This window comes from Pseudochaenichthys georgianus, chromosome 6 (assembly GCF_902827115.2).
Source record: "Pseudochaenichthys georgianus chromosome 6, fPseGeo1.2, whole genome shotgun sequence".
Lineage (NCBI taxonomy): Eukaryota > Metazoa > Chordata > Actinopteri > Perciformes > Channichthyidae > Pseudochaenichthys > Pseudochaenichthys georgianus.
Genome location: NC_047508.1, coordinates 27,236,198 through 27,258,899, shown reverse-complemented (window position 1 = coordinate 27,258,899; position 22,702 = coordinate 27,236,198). Strand labels below are relative to the sequence as shown.

At 42.4% G+C, this 22,702-nt stretch overlaps 1 protein-coding gene across 1 annotated transcript in view; it reads right to left on the bottom strand.

Annotated features, from left to right (window-relative positions):
• Nucleotides 1–22,702, bottom strand: part of igf1ra (insulin-like growth factor 1a receptor) — a 93,205-nt gene that overhangs the window by 55,244 nt on the left and 15,259 nt on the right.

Sequence of the window (22,702 nt, the reverse complement as noted above, 5' to 3'; positions counted from 1 at the left end):
TTACCTCTGAGGGATCAATTCAGAAGTGATAGCAGCAATGATAACCGATACTCCGATTAAATAAAACACTAAGGTGCCAATACTCTTACACAGAAACCTAATTACTCCCTCAATTTAACCCCACTTCCAATTTAGAAAACAATGAGGAGCTATGTTCTAGCTAAGAGTTTTTTTTTGGCACAAAAAGGCTCATCCATTTCTGCTGAGTAGCGCAGCTTAGTTAGATAGAACAATGACACTGGGCACTGTTGAAGGCATGAGGCCACACGTTAACTAATGTATGATCTTCACAGCTCATCAGAGCCATGGAGGCAGGGGATTGAGAGATAAGGAGGGGACAGAACGATGGAGAAACTTGAAACAATAAAGCACATGTGTTTTTGTTGTCTGAGATCGGAGATGACAACGGCAGCCTCTGCTTTGTAATTCCAATCAGAAAGCCTTTTCTCTCTGAGGATGCCCACGACAGACCTAAGGCGGGGAAGGATGCCAAGCAATTAACTGGAAACTCACTGGTTCAACAGTCACGGTCTGGAAGCATTCTAATAAGCTGGAAAGTATTTCCAAAATGGTTGATGGTTCCGATGCCGACCAGAGACAAAGGGCTGCATTGTAAAGGCACTGATCAAGTTTACTGCCAAGAGGCAGCCAAGAGGCAGGAAACAGGCGACAGACCAAAGAGCAGTCGCTGCTGTTTCTTTAGGACACACACACACACACACACACACACACACACACCCCCCCCCCCCCCTCCAAAGGCAAAGGCAGACATGTTAGACCTCCTCCTTTGAGCCATGTCAGAAAAATGCCACGCTGCAGACCATCCCCACAGTGGCCTGTCACCAACATCCTGAATCAATCTGAAGTACGATAACCCTAGTAGGGCTAACCAGAGGGTAAGTATTTACATGAGAAAGTTAAAGTCAGTAAAACCACCAGAGATTCCCGGAATGGGTGTGTCCCTTAGTTGAGAGAAAAAAATGAAAGGAGAGCGAAATAAATAATGTCACAGACAAACACACTTCCCGGCACAATGCCTCTGGTGCAATCCCAGACACGAGACGGAGACAGAGAAGCTTCTCTTTGGCGTCTCTGTGTGTCATCCTTACACAACAGGCCTACTTCACAGTTCAACACAAACATATACACACAAATACAACCCACATGTCTATACAACAACATCAACAACAATATACAGCCAACTGAGGAAGAGATTTTCTATGTTTAAATTCCAGTTCCTTCTGCACTCACTGTCAGCAGCCTAGGCCGGTGTTGATTAGTTGAGGGGAAGCTTTACCATGTTTCCTGTCATAGATCAGAACTGTGGGGGTATTTCTGGTACCATGGGGGTGAAACAGTTGTTTGATCTTGACTTTGGCTTACTTAGATGTCAATGTGGATGTGACCTCACTGCTGGGTGTGGGATATATGAACTTCCGCCTTATTTATTTTTTGTCTCAATCCTACTTCACTAGTCATTCTCTTCCTCCAGTAGCCAGCCTCTCTGGCAGGATATGACCCGCCCGCTCACACACACACTCCATAAATCACCGCTGCATGTCCGTCGCTGCACTTAGAAAAAGAGGCCGCAGCGCTGCTTCTCGCTGCTGTGCCCCGAGAGGCTGTTTCATCCCACTGCACCGGAGCCAACCGTTTAAACACATGCTTGTGTGCAGCGTTTTCTGACACCCGCAGGCACAAAGTGACGCTCTGCATGCAGAGGTGTCTGTCTCCATGGCAGCACACGCACTTACAAACTAGGAAACACTTCCTAGATATTTGCATCTGAAAAAGATAATCACAAAAGGCTAGTGTGTGCTGCTATGTGGCCTGAACAGAAACAAGTACTTGATTTTAATATGCAGTGATATGATTAGCAGTGTAGCCACAGATTGGGAGTATGGGAGTTTTTAGTGTAGATTCTCAAGAGTAAAAAAGACAACAAGGAAACGATTGCACAGCTAACAAAACATTCCCTAATAAAATCAATAAACACAAATTCCAAGAGCTTAAAAAATAGTGCTGAATCCTTAAGCTAAAGTGGGGTGTTGCATAGAAAAGGTCACGGTCAAATGCATCCCTGGTGGTCAGAAATATGACCTTACTTAGGCCATCATGCTTGTGTAATTATGCCAGTCACTTAAGCGATTCACTTGACTAAAACATTTGCCAGTATACCACAAGGTGTAAAAACTTTCAGGCATGTGATTCTATATGGTACCTCAGCCCCTCAACAGGCTGAGGAGGGGCAGCTGGGATGTTTTTATAACCAGGAGGCCTCCAGAGGCTGCTAATAATACCGCGGCTGCAGAGAGTAGGCCTGAGTCCAGCTTATCTAACTGCTCCTCTATGTGCCAGCCATGCAACTGGTGCCAACCCAGTGGCTCACAGTCTGACTCATCCATACAGTACACACAGGACTGTACTCGCACATGTACTGTAGAGGAGTCTCTGACATCACATGAATCTGCCAGACAGAGATCACACTTTAAGCCATAATCTATAATGGTCTAAAGAAGCGCACCCATTGAACCCAGCGCTCTCATCTCTGTACTTGAAGATGAGTTATGGATTCTCCACCGCTAATGTTGCAATTCACAGACCTTTCCACACCTCAGGGATAAAATGAAGTCTGTCTAACGCTCTCTTCACTCCCGCACTCTCTTTCTATTGTTCTAATTCACATACAAAGTCATAGTGGGTCAGAGAAGCAGGCTGCAGCCCGTTGAGGTTCAGTTATTGGAGTAAACCTGGTGGTATGCTTCAAATAAGAGCATGTTTTCATGGACAAAACGGCAGACACGAAACAACAAACCGGCATTTGGCTAACACAATGTGTCAAACCCGAGTTATTTTCCTACAACATGGCCTGAAACGGGTTAACAATGTAAAATAAGTAGCTTGCAGTGGTGTGCTTATTATTCCGGTGGGAAAAGAATCTGGGCCGAAATGTACAGGTTAACTGCTATAAATGACATTACATAACAAAATGTCGAAAAAGTGCAGCATGCCCTGCACAATTTGCCACTGCAATTGTTCAATCCCTATATTCTAGTTTTATCAGTTGCTTAACATTAAAATAAAATGATTTGGCATTGTTAAAGTGTTGTAGCATCTACAGGGAGTTGGGTTTAACTTGGAAAGAAATAGAAAGAAGCTAGCCATCTGAATTCACTTGCACTAAGTCTGTTGTGATGTGTGTACCCACCACCACAAGGGGAAATATCAGGGTTGTGGACGTCTCTGTTTAGCCTCAGGCTAAGCCCTCTTTCAACTCAACTGTCACTGGATCACCTTTCATCGACTTGCCCCATGCTGGAGGGGCCACAAATATCCCACACTCAAACATTTATGTAGACAAGTCCATTGTGTTTATATTTCTGTGTCAATGCATGCATGTTCAAGTGTTATACACACTTGAACCTATGTGTGCGGTTGCTTAAATGAAATGCATCATATATTCAGGGGATGTCAGTGACAAAACCCTTGTTCACACATAGCAAAGAGAGAGTGCACAATAATAAGTTACAGCACAGAACTGAAAATAATTAAGCGGGTGAAAGTGAGGGGTGTGTCTCGTGTTTAATCTAATGACATCCATTTATTACAATTGTCTATTTGTGTGGCACAATGGAGATAGTATTTGAGCTTGGACCACTGGCTTGCTGCTCTCACTCCTTAATGACTGATGTAAACAAAATTAGCAAGCCATTTGAAAAATGGCATGTAGCTCAAGAAACGAGGGAAAACTCCCCAATATGCTGAATTTTGAGCCTGAGGAAACTGTACTCGGTGTGGATGAGTGACCACAAACGCAGAGCAGAAACATTAGCATCACAATGCCACAGTTCCTTGAACAAAGGCTAGTTTGTGCCTGAGCAGGCTACAGGCATTCAGTCACATACATACAGTAGATACATAGAGGACATGACATATGCATGCCGGCAGGCAGTGACACACATCCCTTCCCCGGATTAACTTACACAATTGTAAGGGAAGTTTCTGTGTAGCAATGCAGTGGGAGTCACCGACTCAGGAAGGAGACACCGTAGAGCAGGAGCTTTGATGTCAAACACTGGAGGTTTATTTGGAGTTACGGCCGGAGAATTCACATCACAAGTCACAGCAGTCACGGTCTGACTGCACGGGTGGATTGCCACGTCAATTCTGGAGAACCTCTCTCTCGTTAGCCCATTTAACTGGTTTCACAGAGAGTAATCAACATATTTTGATAAGATAGTTTAACCAGTTGGGCACACTGAGTCACTTGCGTCCGCCACTTATGGCCTCGAAGATGTCATACCTTGGAGTCCACAAACAACAAAGAAGGAAGTGTCCCAGTGCACCCACAACAACAGACCATCTGTGACCTAGTGTTGACCGGTCACAGAATGGGAACAATAACATTATGGCTCAAGCAGCCTATGTCCTTAAAGGAGATAAACAAACGTCAGGGTTGTTCCTGTACGTCATATCTAGGAGTCTAGGTCAATAATTTCCCTAACAACCATGAGTCATGACACACATCTGGAGTTGGGTTTGAAATGCATATATATTTAAACTAGGGCTGTCAAGTTAACGCGTTAATAACGCGTTAACGCAAAAAAAAATTAACGCCACTAATTATTTTAACGCGATTAACGCATGTGTATTTTTTTTCCTCGGCCGCCCCGTAGTTTCAGAGCGCATCGAGTTTAAAATACCATCTACAAACTGATGCTGCTGACAGCCCCGCTCCTGCCGCCCGCTTGTGACAGACCACACTTCCACGCTCACCGGCAGGCACCGACTGGCCATCGGGAGGACCGGGAGGGTGTGTGTCTGTGTGGCCCGAGCGAGCGAGAGAGACCTTACGTGCATTACCGTACCGCAGTGTGAACGCGGCTATTGTTGTTGTTAGCATCTGGTGCTAGCTAGCTGCGCTAACGGATATAAGGAGCTGTTTAAATGAAAACAGAGGAGCGCCATATCCACACAACTGCGCCGAGCACTTGACTTGATGCAGGAAGCCAGACAGCGGGACATTGTACGAGAAGTCAGCACACTCATGATTGCAGCGTCCAGGCAGCTCCCGTTCGAGCATATGCCTTGAGTTGCACATAGCTCCAACGATCTCACACACACACACACACACACACACACACACACACACACACACACACACACACACACACACACACACACACACACACACACACACACACACACACACACACACACACACACACACACACACACACACACACACACACACACACACACACACACACACACACACACACACACACACACACACACACACACACACACACACACACAATTTGTATTGTATGAGAGGTTCCAGGTTGAATTGAGGCGAATATTTGTAATGTTCAGAGGTTGTTGTGTTTAATATTCATGAGAATATTTGTCATTGTTCAAATGATAATAAACATTAGCATAAAGCATATTTGTCCACTCATATGTTGATAAGAGTATTAAAAACTTGAAAAATATTCCTCTAAGGTACATTTAGAACAGATAAAAAATGTGCGATTAATTTGCGATTAATCGCGATTAACTATGGACAATCATGCGATTAATCGCGATTAAATATTTTAATCGACTGACAGCCCTAATTTAAACACATAGTTCTGTTATGGTGAGTTGTTGAGTTAATCTAAGACCTTTAACAACATGGTGAAAGCCGGTCTTTTGTGTTTGCGCTCACAAACTGAGTTATGACCTCCAATCCGATTTGGATAAAGCTTTAAAAACTTAAAAATGTCAAAAGCATGTTTGAAAGTAAATGTTTCATAACAGCTAGGGATGTCCCGATCACCTTTTTTTGCTCCCGATCCAATTCCGATCATTTGATTTTGACAATCTGCCGATACCGATTTTTCCCAATCCGATCTTTATGCAATGCATTAAGAGAGAAAAAAGGAAAAAAGCATTCAAGTTGTCCCTTAAGGTTATTTTTTTATTTAAATGACAGTACCCAACTATCCATTCTATCCAACATGGATATAGCTTCTTTTTTTCACAGCAGCATTGGATCAGTTCAGTTATGCAGCATTGGATCAAAACAAAATAAAGCTTATCAGTGGTCCACCACAAAATAACGATGTAAACAAATTGAGTGCAGATAGTGCAGTAACAAAACAAAAATAACTCTACTGGAAATGACTAGCTTCACAAGTTCACATTCAGTCACAAATAATAAAATAAAATAAAAATGTGGCTTAGTGCAGAATTCTAGCCTTAAGACTAACTAATCTAGTAATAATGCAATGAACAACAGCAGCTTAACATAACATGAATAAACAAAGTATTATATTTCCATCTTACTGGAGTAACACAATTCAATAGTAATCAGCAGCAAACCACTTCTTTTTGTTATTCTACAGTATTGCTGTTTTATAGTTATTTGTTAATGTAACCAAATGTGTGTTCTTTGAAATTGAAAAGGATATCGCATTGTGTTACTTTCGTTGCAGTTGAATATGTCTTAAGTGTAATTTGGCTTGGCTTCCTATTTATGGACATGCTTTTATTTTGAAGGAGAGGTAGCGCTGTTGACAGGAAGTTGTTGTTGCTTTGGAAACAACGTGACGAAGATTAACAGAGAAAAGTAATATCTACATATAAAGACGGAGAAAGTAAAAGATAACGTTTATGGTTAAGTGTTAGCACCCCTCGAAGAGGCACAAGCTCTTACGTTGATATTGGAGATTTCAATAAATTGAATTTGAAAAAAAACGGGGGGGGAAATGAAAAAACAAACAATCGTATTAGATTGGTCGTGTTGAACGTAGCTGGGTCATTCTACAGAAAAGGTGGAAGTGCTGTCACTTACTTTTGCAGACACCAAAATACATGACGTTGACCTAATACTCACATTCATTTTATATGTTGAATAAATAGAGATTGTCTTTGCAATGGTACTAAATAAAAAATGGTTTTATACGTAAATTGCAATTTATTTAAAATGTCAAGTTCAAGGAACTGCCTCACTTTGATCATACTTGGAAGTGGAGCCTATAGTTTTAATTTAAAAGATTTTTTTTTCAATAAATAAATCTAATTTATATTTATATAACATTAAATATAACACTGAAATGGTAAAAAATATGGATATTTTTTCGAAACTTGAACCATGCATTGAATTTTTAGAAGTCTCCGCCTCCCGACCACACATCGTTCCTTTTCACCAAAAGCTGATATTAGAGATGTGCATTCACACTGTAGCTAAGGGCATAAACATCAGATAAACAAAGATGTTGCGGCCCCTTCATCAACGGTTGAAAAACAACAGAGAAAGTCAAAGCAGGATGAAGTTGGAGGGGTTTTCCTAAATAGAAGCATCAGTGTCATTACCCCACACACAGGCGGAGGAAGGGAGAAGGAAAGAAAAGGGTTGAAAGATAATACCATATATTATGGAGGGAGGTAGGTGGAATGCAAAAACAAGCTTTTTACAAGCAAGTACATGTCTGTTTTGGAAAAGTGCTCACAACACTACATTTAGAGCAGAACAGTGTCTCACTGCTGGGAAGGGATGAGACACAGACCACAACAGCAAATACACTAGCCTATTTTTACAGTATCATGTTGGGATGGTCAATTTTAACTCACTCAGACAGCAGCTCATGACATTTTTAAACCACATCACAGTTAAAAAGAGAGGTGTAACAAAGAGCACCTGGCCACTACAGCGAGGAGAGGCTACACTGAGTAAATGAGTGAGTAATAAAATATGAATGAGGATGGGCGGTGTTTACATGCAATCTGTGGACTAGTGTCTGTCATGTTTATCAGAGACAGCCACACAGAAAAAGACGATTCCTGACGCAAACTCAAGTGCAGGTCACTGCCCTGTCTCTGTAATTGATGCGCTAATGGGAGTGGGAGGTGGGGGATGGCGTCGGAACTAAAGGGGACAAGTCCAGACTTGGACTTCAAAAGGCCTGCTGGACGCTTATCAACAAATGCGCTCTCATCAGACACAAGAGGACGGAGAAGATGAAAGGAGTGCTAATGCACCTCCACCCCTGTCAAGCATCCATTCTGCTCCATCAGCAGCAGGCGTGAGGAGCCAGGCTGCCAGAGGAGGGAGCGTAGTATCAAAACATGTACCGACAAACGGCGGGGTCAATGAGTTCTTAGAGTCAGTAAGTGAGCCTGTCCTTAAGCAGCAGATAGTAGGCTTAAATAAGGCCTGAGATATTATTCAATAATATCCCTAATAATCCGTAAATAGTATTATGATGTTTCATGTCATGTTTAAGTTATACAAACTTCAATTGTCCAAGAACATTTTGTTAAAGAGTTGCTTCACTTACTGTATGTTTCTAGATGAAGAAAATGCAGTAGGTAAAGACGCCAGGCAAACAAAAAAACAAAAAAAAAGTAGGTGGAAATTGAGTTCTCAAACTCCTTTTTCCAAACTAAAGAATTAGCACGTTTTTAAACCAGTGAATAGAAAAGTGAGCTAACTCAATCTGATTGAAAGTTTTCTGTAATCAAATTTGAAAAGTCAGTAAGAGGTCCAGTGAAAAGTCAGTAATGGCGCATTTCCACCATGGCGCGGAGCGCGGTTTAAGCGTGCCGTGTCGTGCCGGGCCCGTTTTTGGTTGCGTTTCCACTATGCCTAGTTCCGGCCCGGGGCTACTTTTTCACCTTTTTTCTGGCCCGACAAAATCGTGGTTCTATCGGGGCCAACAAACAGGGCTGAGTCGGGCTGAGTTTGCTAAACTAGAGAGAGAATCGCTGGCAAGGGGGCTACAACTACAACAAAATGAACATATTTGACAGTGATTTAATTGTAATACACGTTTCAAAATGATGCCGAAGTAACAACATACTGATACCGGTTAGGAAAAACCATGAATTAATGCTTTGACAAGTCTGCAGACAGACGGCAGGTGAAAAACCTTTTAAAATGCGTGTTGTCTAAATGGAGATCGGCTAAGCTAACGCAATATATGCTCCGACCGTCCACACTCACAACAACGGCCTATACAGACATAAATAAACCAGCGACTGTATTCGCCATGACACAGACAGTCTGTGGTTTGTACTGGTTTCTGAACAGATATGAGGAGCTGTGAGCTTGAGTGCTAACAGCTAACGGCTGATGTTGTTTTTCTGGGGTGCTCATTGAAGATGACATCACGGCTCCGCCTACACACTGCACACTGCGTACACCTACACCCAGTTCCTAAATTGGGTGCTTCATAAAGCCAAACCTCACGGAAACCCCTCACAGCTGACACCGATAACAACAACGGCCGATTGTGCTCCAGCTTCCTCTGTACCTCTTCGGAAGGCCAGATTCCCAGTAGGTAGCTGGTCTCTTCAATGGACCACTGCTGCTTGTTACATTTCTCCATCGTTGTGTACAAACTGGATAAAACGCTGGCTTTTTGTTGTTGTTCAGGAGTTGATCCCGCCCCTGCCCCCGCCTCGACGTAAGCGTGACGTATGTGGTGCTTTTGCTCTGGCCGGACAATTTTTTGGTGCTCGAAATGAACTGGATTCCGGAGCCAAGAGGCTGCTCCGCTGCGGTGTGAACAGGAAAACCCGGTGCTTTTCAAGCTCCAGCTCCGAACCGGCCCTGAAACACTATTGGTGTGAATGAGGTATAAGTGGTCCAGTTGGGATATGTTTTCTTTTCTTACTTTTGGTATAGCCTTACAGATTTGGATAACTTGTTCAGGATACTTCATATGAGTTTGTGTTGAACAAAAACAATCTGTAAAATGAGCATTTACAGTAGGGAAATATAGTAGTTATTGTAAGGGAAACTTCTGCAGCAATGGAGAGTCAGGACTCAGAGAGACACGAGGAGAGTTGGAGCTTTGATGTCAAACACTGGTGTTTATTACAAGTATCGGCCGGAGAAATTCACATCACAAGTCACAGCAGCCAGAGGTTCTGACTGCCCGGAGAGTTGCCACATCAATTCTGCCCAGCCTCTCTCTCTCGATAGACCTTTTAACTAGTTTACAGAGAGTTAATCAACAGCTGGGTACACTGGAGATATCCCCAACATCTGGAGACACTGAATCACTTGTCAATTGTCCTGTCACCTTACCCTATCTGTCACCATAGTCAGAATAATCTCTAATGTCCTGTGAGTCTAAAGCCAATTAGCGAGGATGAATGAGGATAGTGGCAGCTCCCAGGTGACACAGCCTTTCCCTCCCTCCGAGCAGCAGGCAGAGATAGAGGTGCAGTGGGGAGCTCCAGAGACCTCTATATTTATCTGACACAGTAACAAGCCGCTGTCTGACTGCTGCAGTACAGCTGCACAGTTCCTCTCCACTGAACCACCACCCTCCCCATCCCTTCTGAACTCTGTTCGCTGTGGCCAGTGATCAGGAAACCAGGGATGACACGGCAACATGTCACCACTCTGAGTCATCGTCACATACATTTGCATCCGAGTCTACAGGAAGAACCCAGAATGTCTGGCACTGAATAGCTCAACGACAGCACTTCACATGCCGCTGGATTTCTCTACAAGAGGAGCTATATTTCAAAGTTGAGACCCATATTTCATCTTGGGCCACCCTGATGCTGACAAAGCACCAACTGGTGATGGCTGTGTTTGAGTGGCCCATTGAGGCGGCCTGCCAAGGTGCTGCCGTTGTGCCAAAAGAGTCATGCCAAGAGGGCTGGAGAAGGCAGAGGAGCCCCAGCCACCTGTGCCCATTAGGTTAGGTGCTGACAACTGCACTAGGCCCTTGGGAACCCACCAAAACAAGCTGAGGAGAGAGGAAGGGGACGCACCAGACGGGGGTCATAGTCATTTTTTACTAATGACATTAAACAAGTGACTCTGCTTTATGCATTGTTGACACTGAAACACACGGGGGAAGATTTGTAAAGAGCTGACATGATCAAAAATGTTTTGGGAGCTGATATAACATCAAAGCTGATGCTGGCTCACAGGGAGCCTCGAGGGGACGTGATGTCACACTCACAGGCGTTTCATTTAGCGGTGTAGTTCATATGCTCTTTCATGTCCGGATCGTGCGTATGCTCCTCAAAAGAACAGACGGCAAAACACCACTGGCACGCCGAGGCCTGCTTGCTGTCTGTTTTATAGACACACACACACATTAGATCCATGACTCATCGTGAGCCAAGCTGCTACAGGATACTGAAAGTTAACTGTTCTTTAGTTATTGTTCAGTTACTTTTATAGATTTGATAATAAGATATATCCCTTCAAACCAGTGCTACTTCATACAGCTTCAAAACAAGACACATCCCACATCGACATGCCCTTGGGAATTGGATCCGTTTTCAAAGAAACACACATTTCAGCCATGTGTGGAGGGAGTAGATCATATCACACACACACACGAAGAAAATAGAGGCGCAGTGTTTCTGTGACCTCAGGGAACCCGGCCAACTATTCTGGCAAAGCAGGATCCTCTCCTCTCCCTGCGGTACGACAGTGAAGATCCTCACCTCAGCAGGAGAGATTTGTCAGCAGTAGATGTCTTTTTTTCCCTTCTCACAGTGGAATTAACCCATGCTCCCAGAGCTTACTTGCGGGCATGGCACATTATCTCCCAGGAAGCACTGCCACCCCAGCCCAGCAGTGAGTAAATGGCTGGTTTAGCCTGTGCTATATGGACAGATAGAGTCAGAGCATGTAGACAGAAGCACTGCTCAGGCAGCAGGCGTGGGCACCCGTCTCTCAATTCACCAAAAGGCGGAGATAGCATCCTTCCTTCCTTTTTAGAACAGGGGTGAAGGGGACCTACCAAAAAGCCATGGGGCCCCTGGGCTCTGTGAGAGGAAGTTATACTATTCACGCAGAATTATGAATGAGTTGTGAGAGCAAAGGATGAGTCACAGCTTCCGAGCTGTACAGCCAGAAGGCAGCAGGCAGCCTATCACCAGGAGGCAATGGGTGGCTCAAATAGGCGACATCAAGCATGCTGGAAGCACTAGACAAACACAGCAGGCACAGCCACAGTGGGCACACTTTAAATTTGTAAACGAAAAAAAGGATGGCATGTGAGAGAGGAGTTGGAGTGCATGAGTCTTGCAGCATGACACATGGGTCCTATTTTGGTCAATCTTTGGTCAATCAAATCTATGAGAGGAAATCTAGGAAAAGAGAACAATCTGTCAGTGCTTTGAGAGAAGTCCTTTGTAGGCCACAGAGGACAGGAGTCGGATAAACTCATGAAACCCGCCATCAATGGACAATAAGACCTGCTGTTCATACATGGACAATAACACACTGTATAACTATGTCATCATGAATGAACTTTGCTAACTTGAAATCATCACATAGAAAATTAAGCAGAGAAAGACAGTGTTGTGGACATTAAAAGTTAGCAAGAGCAGTTGACATAATGTTTGTGGTTTTTTTCATGAGTTACACCACACTCTGCGCAAGCAGTGAGGCAAATATAATATCTTCAATTTTGCATTTGGGAGGAACTCAAAACAAATTAAAGCGTGAGGCAAAGAGAATTCCATTCTAACCAATCACACTCGCCACTCTTGCCCCAGGCCTCTTGCCCCAGGCCTCTCAAAAGTCCAAAGGCAACCTATAAAACCAATTGAGCAGAAAAACTATTTGTAACCAAACAGAGTTTTTCCCCTCGCTTTAAGAGACTCGGGTTCTGGGTACTCCGTGAAGAAGGTCTCTGTTTTGGATGAATGTACATCGGGCGGTAACACTTCCCAAGAATGACATTTATGAATGTGACCTAGATGGGAGAAAATGTGGCAAAGGCCAGGAGAGGGAAGGAGACATCATATTTGAAGCTACAGTAAGCAGCCAGTTAGCTTAGCATAAAGGTGGGAAACAGCAAGCATGTCTATCTGAATAATAACAACCAAAACATTTAAAGGTCATAGAGACACGATCAGTTGAGGGAGATTAATCCGTATAGCAACTGAATCGGTTTCATATTTTGTTTAAATGTTATAGCTTAATATTAACGGGAAAGATATGATTATTTCCTAAATATGTATTTATTCCTTTAAAAGTTGCTTATATGATTTGCTCGTACATTTATATCAGGTGGTTTGTTAATATACCTAAAGTAAATGGCTTTGCTTTCTTACTTTTCACTTTACAGATACACCAAACTGACTTGAACATGTAACGGCAATAGATGAAAACACAAGGTGACTCCGGTGCCGTACATACCTTAGCTGAAGGAACAGCCGTAAAGGAATAACAAAAGAAGCTGTTGTGTACGCTCTCTCTCTCTATCTCTCTCTAACACTAACACAAAAAGAGAGCGCTATTTACAGCTTGTTGTCGCTTCTCTTGCCCTTCGAACACTGTTTAAAAAGACATAAGCGTCCAAGAACACAAAGAAAACGAAGGGCTGGCGTGAAAGGAGCTTTGTCTGCTTTCTCTAATATATTTATTTCAATGACACCATGGAGTTCTAACACTGAATCAATAGTCCCGAGTCTTCTGTGAGTATAATAGAGACAAGGGCAACTGTGTGCGGGACGACTGTGGCTCACATGTTGAAAACATCTTCCTGAAGTGACCTTCAAAGGCCATTTACATTAAAGTGTTGAAATGCTGAACCGTTACTCGAGCACGGGCCAAGTTTCTCCTTTCCCAAGACGCGGTGTTGACCCGGTGTTGACCCGGTGTTGACCCGGTGAACAGAAAGAAATTCTGAGCATGTTAGTGGAGAACATGATGGATCCGATTATCCCTTCTTTAGTCTGCTGGTTGTGGGAGGGCAGGAATGAATGAGTCTGATCGAGATTAGTGCCATCTCTTTGGCACTCACACTGGCACGCTGCCTAAGCTTTGTACAAAATGGAGCAGAGGCGGGCGAGTATAGCTCATGCCGGGTGGAAACATCACATGTGTGCGTACTGAGTCATGGTGCTGCTGTGTGAGTGTGCCCCCAGGAAAGCACCACTTTCAAGACTGGAATTTGAGCCCTTCTCTGCATCCTGTCCCTATAACCACATGACTGTGATAAGCTTCAGAAAATACATTAAATATTTAAATGCTTCCTTGTACCTGCTCTGGGGTTTTAGTTATACAAAAACGACTGACAGATGTTTATAAAAACTTGGCCCACAACACACACACAAAAACTCTGTCAACTTCATCAGTTTAGTTCCTTCTTATTTCCAATAAATAGTCTCTGGATGGCGCTGCCCATATAGTCCGCAAATACAGCCTGTGCTGTGAATTCCCCCTCTTTATCCCCTCACAACTGCAATGAGTAAGCCAGCAGGAATTTCTACCTTATATACTTAAAGGGGCAGACTCATTCCTCCCAAGTGAACATACATGCCTTGTACCTAAAGTATCAGCACATGTAACTCTTAGCACAAACTGAGTATCGTTTATGCTCGGTTCACTCTTTCGACAACAAGTATGAGCTATGTGGTGACTCCAGAAATATAGGAACACAAACTTTTAAAACATAAAAGGGATTTGCATTCTGTTTTCCCTCTCTTTAAAAAAAATATATAAAACAAAGACCAGACCAACACATGATCATGGTATTTTCATTGTAGCCACAGCCTGACACAACTTGTTTCCAAGCGGCATAATGCCCAAAACTTATTAAAAACTGAATATTGAGCCACATTGCAGTAGTGTTGCACGGTGTACCGATACTTGAAAGGTACCGCGATACCCTGCCGTTAAAAACGGTACGATTCCTCCGTTTCATTAGTATCGGTACTTTAAGAATGACGGGGAAAAGTACTCCCGTGAAAAAACGCCATTTAATAAGAGCCGTGTGTGTTCAGCGCTCTGCTTCCACTCCCTGCAGCCGTGCCTGCAGTCCCGCTCCTCTCAAGCACGTTCTAAGTCCCTCCCCTCTCTCTTGCACGCGGCCACGCACTAGCTGCCAGAGCATGTGAGAAAACGAGAAGCATGGCTGCAAGTGGGAGTGCAACTGCCGCTGCGCCTCGGCTTGTTGACAAAAAAGACGCCAGAAGTCTGTGAACGGGCCGTTCAGGTGTTCAGAGCAGAGCTTCCTGTCGGAGCAGCAGAGCGTGATGTGCACTGAAAAGTTTTTCTGTCGCAATATTATCGTTGAGCAAACTTAACTAGCAAACTAGCATCACTATCTGCTAACGTTAGCTTTCGTTTTCTATTAGTTTTTTTCATAGGCTATAAACGGAGGTGGTATAAGTATATATCTTGTACTTGAGTAAAAGTAGAAGTACCCAGGTCTTGTACTTGAGTTAAAGTAGAAGTACCAGAATGTAGGAACAATCCTGCAATCAAAATGTTCCTCAAATAAAAGTACAAAAGTATTATCATCAAAATATAGTTAAAGTAGCGACAGTAAAAGTAGAAGTGCTCAGGTCTTGTACTAGAAGCACCAGAGTGTAGGAATACTCTGTTACAGTAAAAGTACTGCATTCAAAATGTTCCTCAAGTAAAAGTATTAAAGTAGCGACAGTAAAAGTAGTCATTGTGCAGATTGGTCCATTTCAGAATAATATATATGATATGTTTTATAATGATTGATCATGAAAGTGTTCTCAAAGCTGGTAAATGTGCAGCTAGTTTGAATGACTTTGTAGACTGCAGGGTAGCTGGTGGATTTACTCCAGGTGGAACTAAAGTCTGATTTAACACTTGATTATATTTCACATCATTCATCCAGATCTGTGAAGTAACTAAAGGGATTAAATACATGTAGTGGAGGAAAAGTACACCATTATTTCTGAACTGTAGTGGATTAGAAGTGCAAAGTAGCAAAAGAAACATTGAAATACAAATAAAGTACAAGTATCTCACAATTGTACTTGAGTTTATGAATTTAGTTACTTTACACCAGTGGCTATAAAGATAGAAAGACTAAGCCTTGCACAGAGGCATGAAAATACATTTTCAAAATGCTCAACAGTGCTGCCAAAATGTTAAACTCACTGCTACACAATTAAAATAAATGCTTTTATATATATTTATATTAGATGTGACTCTTTGGCGTTTCTGTTCTTAGTAACACTGCTGCTTTAGTTGTTCTGACTGCTAAAATCATCTGTTATTCCTAATTTATTTTAAAGCCGATATTCCGTGTTTCCCTTTTTTTAAGAAAAGTATCGAAAAAGAATCGGAATCGCAATTCTTGACTTGGTATCGGTATCGAAACCAAAATGTTGGTATCGTGACAACACTACATTGCAGTACTGGGTTCCTTTTTATTATGATGAACATGGGAAATAAAGTTTCATTTTGAAGCAATCACACATACAGCATTCTGGTGCCATAAATACTTTCTAGTAAATCATACCCACAGTTAAAATTAATTCTGACCAATTTTACTACAGTGCGAATATGTTTTTCCAAAACCTACGGAGCCCAGCCAGCTGTTTGGTGTAAATTACATTATTTGTGACTCGTTTTGAAAGACAGTGGAGGGAATCAAAAAGCATTGGGATACAAATGAGAAAAATGTAATATTGCAAGCCCTATCTTTCTCAATTATATCAAAATATATAACAATTGCAAAGTAAAAAGAAACAACAGAAAGAGAAGAAAGAAATATTGTCTGTCCGTCTGAAACTGCTTCCCCTACATCCTCTAAAAGAAACAATTTTCCTGCTGTGAAGTGGCCTTAGGTCAGAGCACTCAGACCAGAGATATCAAGTGGATCTCTGGCAAAGAGGGAGCAAACATATTATCAAATGCAAAAGTCACCCGGGCCGGCGGAGAGCTCTCACAACTGCCACGGCTCAAAAATGCTTTTTCGCTCAGCGGTGTTTTTGTCGGGGTTCCAGACAAGGACACACAGAGCAGACTGTCAGTGGCATAACAGGACAGCAGGGCTCCTTACGTCAAACTTCACCTTACACCACTATAGCTTCAGACACTAAAATGCTAAATTACACTGCACCACTAACACTAACAGGTCTGCCCTCTCAAAAAGCAAAAAGGCAGTTTCAGTATGTGGACATTTTCGTTCATTAAACATTTACATGCAGACTTGAGTTCTGACATATCATAATGCAGCATTCAGGACATGGTGTTCCTTAGAATGATACAGCATACTGTAAGTTAATAATCTATCGCGTACAGAAGACATGTAAGCAATGTGAGGAGTAGCCAGTGTGAGAGTGTGTGCCTCCCTGTGGAGCTATGAAGTCTAACCTGCCCCGGGACTGGGCATGAACACAGCAGCATGCTTTCCTGCTCGTCTGCCTACTTTTAAAAGCCTCTTGTCTATCTGGCTCTGGCTCAGTTTCAGGGGCAGAAGGGAGGCCTGTCTGCTGCAGCAAACACAGAGACCTGAGAGGGCTATTTGAAGCAGGCCAGACAGTTTTAGTCACGGGATCCCCCGAAACTCAAAGCAAACAGTGTGCGGTGTCAAAGGATCTAGGGCCTGGCCAAACAAGACGGTTGGCTGTGACCACTGCAGTGATGAGAGAATGTCTCCCGACAAGTAAACAGCGGAGAGATATCTGACAGCCAGAGCTGTTAACAGCCCCTGATAAGCAGAGTAGAAAAAGAGCGAGGTGAAAATGGAGGAGGAAACACCAGGAGAACAACTGACAAGGTGAAATCAGAGACGAGATCCAGGCTGAGGTTAGGCCAAGTGAGGAAGAAGCAGACATACAGTGTGTATGAAGAGGGGAGAATCATGGGGGGAAGAAGGAGGAGGACGAGGTACAAAAAAAAAACAAGCGGAGTGACAGGCATTTTTTAGCCCTCCAAGCAATGTGCTTTAGCGCAAGCTTGCTGTTGAGCTCGTATACTTGACATTTGTCTGACATTTCCCCTCAGTGCCCCTCCTCCTGCTCCTCAGTCAGGGCCTCTCCATGCATCGCTGCCCACCACTAAAAAGCAACCAACCCCTGCTCCAATCTGCACATCCCTACACGGTCACTCCCACTCACTTCAAATTAACCTGGCTTATCATATAAACATCCCCCTCTCGACTAATACACCCGGACCGTTGTGGGGAACAGTATCTGGTAGGTGGACAAACATGTGGAAAGAGGAGTTGTGTGCTCTGTGAAGCACCAGAAGGCCCAGAGGCTAAAAGGCAGACAGCACTCCCCCCTCATGTAGTGTAATTAAAGAGGAGACCGGGCCATATTGACTACAAAACCACTGAATGCCCTTGAAGGAACATCTGTACAGGAGAAAAACAAGACAATTATGCAGTGGGGTGGAGGGAGGAGAGAGGAATCTTAAGCAGGAAGCAGAGAGGTATAAACATCAAGTCTTTCAAAAGGCAGGGTGAAAAATGTTGCAAAAGGGGCATAAAGCCTGGAATATTAACGGAGCTCTAGCTTTATTCGGTCCTACTATAGCTTCAGTAACTCCTCCTTTTTTCCCCACTGGGTTGCTCCCCGGAGCCTTTATCTGCAGCCTTGAGACCTCAGGGCCTTCTAGGTGAATGCTTTTAGCCTGACCTCGGCCTGGGCCTCAAAGAGCAGTGATCTTGTTCAAACAATACTCCGGCTCTGCCTCAAGACCGAAGAGTTTTACCACAAAACACATCCTCTGTTGGAAGAGCAGACGTGACTTAAAAAAGGTCCTTCACAATGTCGATTATTTGTAAATCAAGCAAAGTAAGGAAACCCTTTTAAACAAAGATAATGGTCAAAATGGTTCCAAAGTCACACAGCCCACTGTGCATGAATCAAGGAATCAATAACAACATGCGGGGAACTCTGGCAGGATATGGCATCCAATAAATAAACAGAGGAACAACAATAAACAACATAGCTTTTCTATAGAGACAGAAGTTATCACTAGGGAAAGAACGCATACTTGATTTCCACTATTTGTTCTGAGGGTCCCCGGGGGTGAAGGAGGGTGGTGTGTGAGACTCCCAACTAACCATGGGAGCTGTACACAGGTCTTCAATAGAAAATTGGGTACATTTTCCCACCATTACACACAGAGGAGAGGACTGAGAAAATAGCATGAAGTAGGCGATCAAAACAAGTTGAAGAAAGAAAGAGAGCCAAACATGTAGCCGTTTTATTTACTCCACAGTTGGTACAGTATGGATAGTCAGCCTTTAGAGAGGGAAGGACAAAAGGACCAGTGTCTCTCAACTACCAATGTGTTAATATAGTTTATGCAAAATAAACAAATAAAGGCAAATGACGCTGAAGCTGCTGCATTGATATCACCCTCTGAACCACACACAAACGACACCTGTAACCATAAAAACAAAACAGCAGACAGATGGAAGGCCATAGTTTGTTATTATATCTTATCAGCATCTAAAAAGACGTTGAGTTACCATTCCTACTAGGGGTGTAACGGTACACGTACCGTTACACGTACCGGCCCTTCGGTTCGGTACACGTGTGTACCGAAGTGTACCGAACGAATATAACGTTAAACGTAAAAAATTGAGAACGTGAACAACTTCTTGGAAGTAATCTCAGGTGCTGCGTCGCAGCATTCAGAGTAATTTGCTCCCATTGTGTTCAACGCGTCATAGAGCGAGCAAGTCATTTCATTGGACGAGCTGGTCAGAGGGATGCGTTCAAATGTAGTCAGTAATTTGAGGAACTGTCGAAATGGCGAACGCAGATAAAGTTGAGCTCGAAAATCCTCCAGCATCATTGAAGTCTCCGGTTTGGGAACATTTTGGTTTCGCAGTTACGTACAAGGATGACGGATAAAGACAGGTGGACCGAACCAAAGCTGTTTGTCGGCATTGTTCAACTACAATTGGTTACGCGGCTGGCAATACATCAAACGTACACACTCATTTGAAAAGGCATCACCTGAACGTGAATATCACCGGTACCAAAAGACTGAAGTGCAAACCCAACTCCCGCTAGCATTTAAGCCTCCACCACTCGCAAAAACATCAGACCGAGCCAAAGCTATTACAAACGGCAAATATCCTTATGTTGCCATGTTAGCAAAGCGCTACCTGGCTGTATCTGCTACCTCTGTCCCTAGCGAGAGGGTGTTCTCCACAGCAGGAGACATTGTTAGTGCCAGCAGATCTGCCCTTTCGGCAAGCAATGTGGACAGGTACATTCTTCTTTAAAAAAACATGAAAATACAATGACAAGCAAGTCCTAATGTCAAACTGGCTGCTTAGGTAGTACAGTTCAAATACAGATGATTCCAGTTAATCGAAAAGCTGCACCTTAATGTTTATTTTATTATATTTTGTATTTATTTGAGTGAATATTCACAGTTTAATAATAATTAAAAACCCAAAACTAATAGTTTACGTTTTGTGAGTACTAGTACAGTAAAGTTCAAATACAGATTATTTCAGTTAATCGAAATGCTGCACCTTAATGTTTGTTTTATTATATTTTGTATTTATTTGAGTGAATACATTATTCACAGTTTAATAATAATTTAAAAAAAATATGTTATGTTTTGTGATAATTTTCTGCTGTACCGAAAACGTACCGAACCGAACCGTGACCTAAAAACCGAGGTACGTACCGAACCGAAATGTTTGTGAACCGTTACACCCCTAATTCCTACATATACAACAATAAGATCTAAATGCTTTTTGTCCCTTTTTATGATGTCTTTCAAGGAGACATGTTGGAATTAAAGCACCGTTAATATACTTTAATTATCTTTCAAATGATTTAAATAGACTTTTCTGAATACAAGTGAATACTTCTTCAACTGTTGGGATAGGGTAATGTGTTATTAATAAGTGAAGTCACCAAAGGAATTTCAACCTCTGGTAAAAACAACATCCACAAACCCGCTGCACCCTAGTAGCTAAATAACTGCATGAAAAACGATACAGCCAAGAAACATGATATTACATAAATAGTTTGTTCTGATGTCAGAAAAGAACGCAGTGCTTAGTCTGTCTGTGTCAAACAGGCTGCAGGATATATTAGAAAGTCTGGAACTGTCTTTTATATTCGAAGAGGCATGGGACAGCTGATCTGGTTGTCCCAATGTCTAATCAAAAAAGCACAAGCTGTCTAGTCTCATTCTGAAATCTGAGAGTGTGTGAAGATATGTAATGTTGCTACAAGCCCCGACACTCGCCTTGAGAGCTGTGTATGACAAACTGAACCCGAAAAACTCAATCAATTCCAACCTGCAGATCATAAGGATATTACGTTTCTATATATTATATGACCCTCTTCTGAACCGTTTTTAAAAATGCATGACCCTACCACTGGGCCCGAAGTTAAACAGGGAAGACCCTCCCCCAAATTCTTCAATATACCCCTTTTCATAAATCGTAAAAAGTCCCCAAGGCAAATATTTAACTGACATGGTCCAGACAGGTAGACTAGCTCATTTCTTGGCAGAGCAACTTTAACCTCAACTGAATATGCCTTTCTAATACCCAGTGCTCTATACTGCAGCCATCCTTCACTCCGCAAATAGCCTGATCTAAAGACAAGGTCTCTATAATGAACAGAGGGTATGTGTTTGCACTGGCCCGTGGACAATCCTTCAGCTTGACAGAAATGAAGGGAAAACACTGCACAGATTCATGGGATTTGTTAGCTGGTTAAAAAATGCACAATTTCAGAACATTTATAAGACTGGAAACCACCTACATGGATCCAAGTCACATCCGCATTTACTATACTCGAATTACAAAAATCACACAGCTGTTGGTATCGTGTTGTCACGATACCGACATTTTGGTTTCGATACCAAGTCAAGAATTGCGATTCCGATTCTTTTCTTAAAAAAAGGGAAACAGTCTTAAATATAATCAGGGATGCAAACTCATCAGGTATGAAAAAGGTGACAAGGATCCGAGCCCCCCGACCCCACGGAATATCGGCTTTAAAATTAGGAATAACAGATGATTTTAGCAGTCGGAACAACTAAAGCAGCAGTGTTACTAAGAACAGAAACGCCAAAGAGTCACATCTAATATAAATATATATAAAAGCATTTATTTTAATTGTGTAGCAGTGAGTTTAACATTTTGGCAGCACTGTTGAGCATTTTGAAAATGTATTTTCATGCCTCTGTGCAAGGCTTAGTCTTTCTATCTTTATAGCCACTGGTGTAAAGTAACTAAGTTCATAAACTCAAGTACTACTTGGGTACAATTTTGAGATACTTGTACTTTATTTAAGTATTTCTTTTGCTACTTTGTACCTCTAATCCACTACAGTTCAGAGGTACATGGTGTACTTCTACTCCTCTACAGTTCAGAGGTAAATGGTGTACTTTGACTCCACTACATGTATTAATACCTTTAGTTACTTCACAGATGTGGATGAATGATGTGAAATCTAATCAAGTGTTGAATCAGACTTTAGTTCCACCTGGAGTAAATCCACCAGCTACCCTGCAGAATACAAAGTCATTCAAACTAGCTGCACCTTCACCAGCTTTGAGAACACTTTCATGATCAATCATTATAAAACATATCATATCTATTATTCTGAAATGGACCAATCTGCACAATGACTACTTTTACTGTCGCTACTTTAATACTTTTACTTGAGGAACATTTTGAATGCAGTACTTTTACTGTAGTATTCCTACACTCTGGTGCTTCTAGTACAAGACCTGAGTACTTCTACTTTTACTGTCGCTACTTTAACTATATTTTGATGATAATACTTTTGTACTTTTATTTGATGAACATTTTGATTGCAGGATTGTTCCTACATTCTGGTACTTCTACTTTAACTCAAGTACAAGACCTGGGCACTTCTACTTTTACTCAAGTACAAGATATATACTTATACCACCTCCGTTTATAGCCTATGAAAAAAACTAATAGAAAACGAAGGCTAAAGC